The 3,523-nt window shown below is 39.5% G+C and overlaps 1 pseudogene; it reads right to left on the bottom strand.

The window, feature by feature from the left end:
* Positions 1 to 1,930: 1,930 nt before the first annotated feature.
* LOC102481873 (COP9 signalosome complex subunit 5 pseudogene) lies at positions 1,931 to 2,942 on the bottom strand (annotated as a pseudogene).
* Positions 2,943 to 3,523: the final 581 nt, after the last annotated feature.

Raw genomic sequence — 3,523 nt, 5'->3', positions numbered from 1 at the left:
GATTCCTCTCTCTCTTATATCCTACAGAATTCATCAGTTATCCCTATCCTATCTACCTTCAGGCTTCTTTTAAGTCCTGCACCTGACCACTTGTCAGGTTTCAGCAACTCTTCTGCAACCTGTTATCACCCACTAATGTCTCCTACCTGGATATTCACTAAGCCTGCTATCTCTCTGCTTCTAGTCTTGGAACCAACAGTCTATTTTCAATCCACTCCCAGGGTTATCTTTTTTAAAAATTAATTCATGTCACTTTGCTGATCAAAAGTCTTACATCACTCAGAATAAAGACAAGATGTTATGAATACCCACAAAGTCATAAACAACCTATTACCTAAACAGACTATTTCTCCAACCTCATCCCCACCACTCTCTGTGTTTCACCCAGTCGTGGTGTTCCAGAACCACTGGCCTCTCAGTAGATGGACTAAATTGTTCACCACCCTCACCTGGACCACCACCATCACCAAAATTCATATGTTGAAGTCCTGACCTTAAATACCTCAGAATGTGACCCTATTTGGAAATAGTGTCATTGCAAACATAACAGGTTAAAATGAGGTCATACAAGGTAAGGCATGTCCTAACCCAACACACAATGACTTCGAAAAGTTCTTTGAAAATGAAATTAAAGTCTGAATTTACTTCAGGGCAAACTGTTTTTAAATCCATGCACATTTTTTTTTTCAAAACAGGTATTATCCACAAACTTTCTGAAGACACTTGTATGACTTTTCTCTATATAAAACAAAGAAAATTTGGACACAGACAATGACAGGGAGAATGACACATGGCCATGAAGACAAAGATCAGGGCAATACATCTACAAGCCAAGAAAAGCCAGAGATTGCTAGCAAATTTCCAAAAGCTAAGAGGGAAGGCATGGAACAGATTCTCCCTCATAGTCCCAGGACCAACCCTGCCAACATCTTGGCTGCAGACTTTCAGCCTCTAGAACTATGAGACAATAAATTTCTATTGGTTGAACCACTTAGTCTGTAGTACTCTGTTATGGCAGCCCTAGCAAACTAATACTTATTTCTTAAACAGTCTATCAGTAAGTGTACTTCCAGCCTTAGGGCTATTGTCAGGGTGTCCCTTCTTTCCAGACCCTCTGTAGAGGTCAGGAATGTATAAAGAATTTTTCAAAATCAGTGATCTGATCTCCTTTCAGCTCTTAGAACTTTTAATTCATGTAGGTGTGATCACAGAGTGGCTCAAGTTTCCAGCAGGTATCTGGAGACCAGAGAACCTCTTGCTGTGACATGGAGGCTTGTTATACAACCTCCTGTGTGTCTGCATGTCTTGGTAAGCTTCAGTAGTCTATTCAAAGGAACTGGACATCTTTAAACTGTGTTGGCAAATCTCTGTCAAGTACATCGGGGTCCTGTTGACATACCACATTAGTTACGTCTAAGATGTCCTTCTTTTCTTGGGTCAGCATAAAATTATCATACATTACAGACATGGTCAAAATCTGGAGAGAACTATTTAAAGGTTTAATTTGCAAAGACAAGAAATGAAAACAAGAAAATCCAAAGGAAAGATGAGTGATGAGTCAAATGTGAAAATATAAATGTACAGAGGCCAGGTGGAGGCACAGCAGTAAAAGGTGACACTATAAGAGGCAGATTTACATGGGAGGTTTACCAGTTCATGTCTGAAGCTCTGAGTACACTGGGCATATGGATGTCTATCATCTAAGCTATCTAGAGTTTGAAGTGGATTACAGTGTCAGGATCTAGTAGGGGATGCTGTTTCTTTCTTTTTCTTTTTTTCATTTTAAAGAGTTTTATTATGGGATGTTAATATTCCAGACACTTCAGAACACCTTAAACTTCTAATCACATATTTGGTAATAGGTTTTAAAGTGTTACTTGAGTATTGTACTCACACTAGCTTTTAGGCAAAAGTACTATTCAGTGACAGTTTAAGAGACATTAATTTGATTAAATAGTTTATCCTTAATAACCTGAGACATCAATCTATGGATAGCTTCTATGGTAGTTTTACAGCTGTCTCTTGTAGCTTTGGCAATTTTGTCTTCTGATTTTCAGTCATGTGTTTCTAAACCCAACATGAAACTCCCCCATCTCAGCTGAACTTCTGACTGCTCTTACTTTTCAGACAAATCAAAGACTTGACCCGTGGTATAGTCTGCATTAGTAAGCAAGCTAGAGGATCTCAGCGTATTCACCCAGTATTTATTCTGCAAAAGTTCAAGCAATTTGCGATCTAATGAAGATTCGAAATATGAAACTTCTAAGGCATAATATTGTTTGCAGTGTTACCAAAGTCTTCTATTTTATTAAATGGGATAGTCTGGTACTCAGCAGGTCCTTCATTGGGAGGTTTGTAGCCCTTTGAGTATGTCCTATAGGCTCCAAGATTCACTTTCCCTGCAGAGATTGTTCTTGTTGGATCAATGACCCCTGCTACAAATGGTTCTTGGAACTGCTGATTGAGCATCTGAGTACTAACATCATTTCCAGAAAGCCAGCAGCCATAGGCCGGGGTGGCTGTGGTCCCAGCCAATTGCATTTTCAAGGCGGCCAAGTTGTTTGGCATTTTCTATGTATGGAGCCATTTACTCATAGGCAGCAGCCTGAGTATTTACTCGGGTTTCAGTGCCCTCTACAGGCAAAGCAAAACTGTCCATAATGATCATGGTTTCACTGTCCATCTTTCATCAATCTGAGCTGCCTCCTGATCTGTCATGCATCACCATCTTGAGTAGGGCCAATGCTGAAATTTTGCAGTACTTCAAGTAATGGTGATCCTTAGTCCAAATAATGGTGATCCTTAGTCCAGGGCTTCGCCACTAAGATTTCTTGCTGCTGTTTCTTGTCATATTTGTAGATTTCATTGATACTCTGGACTTCCTGCATGTTATTGGCCAATTCCCAGGTTTTCTGGACCATATCGCTCCTGGACACTGCCATCGTCAAGGATTTAAAGAAGTTGTCACTTCCACAAACAGCACGCAACTTCATCTTGCTAGGTCTCCAGGTGTGGGCTTCAGACCCTTCCCACCCCAGGTGAAAATTCTTGCTAGATTCTTCAGGCAGCCATGACACCTCGGGGATGCTGTTTCTTTATCTCTTTCTCTCTCTCTCTCTCTCTTTCAGGGGAAAAAATCAATTTAATGTATGTGTGTATTAAACATATAAAACACACACACACATATACACACAAATACACACACTTTATATATCTGAAACTTTAAAATGATGGGAGAGACTAAATCTTTCCTTTTTAAAAAACAATTTTTTAAAATTTTATTATTATTATTGTTATTACTTAAAATTTTGCTATAGTGCACATGCACTTGCCAGAGAGAGACAAAGAGATGGAAAGAAGGAAAGTGAGAAAGCAAACTGGCAGGTTCAGAATACAAACTTCAGTTGATCATATGGGAGTCCAGCACCCTTAACCACCATGGCACCTGCTGGCTCCATCTATTTTTTAAGAGAGATTTTTTTCTACCGGACACATGTGTCATCAGAAAGACAGAAAGTGAGAA

The sequence above is a fragment of the Tupaia chinensis genome, unplaced genomic scaffold, assembly GCF_000334495.1.
Source record: "Tupaia chinensis unplaced genomic scaffold, TupChi_1.0 Scaffold000051_1, whole genome shotgun sequence".
NCBI lineage: Eukaryota > Metazoa > Chordata > Mammalia > Scandentia > Tupaiidae > Tupaia > Tupaia belangeri.
The sequence above is the reverse complement of the archived record's forward strand: the minus strand, read 5'-3'. Positions and strand labels throughout refer to the sequence as shown.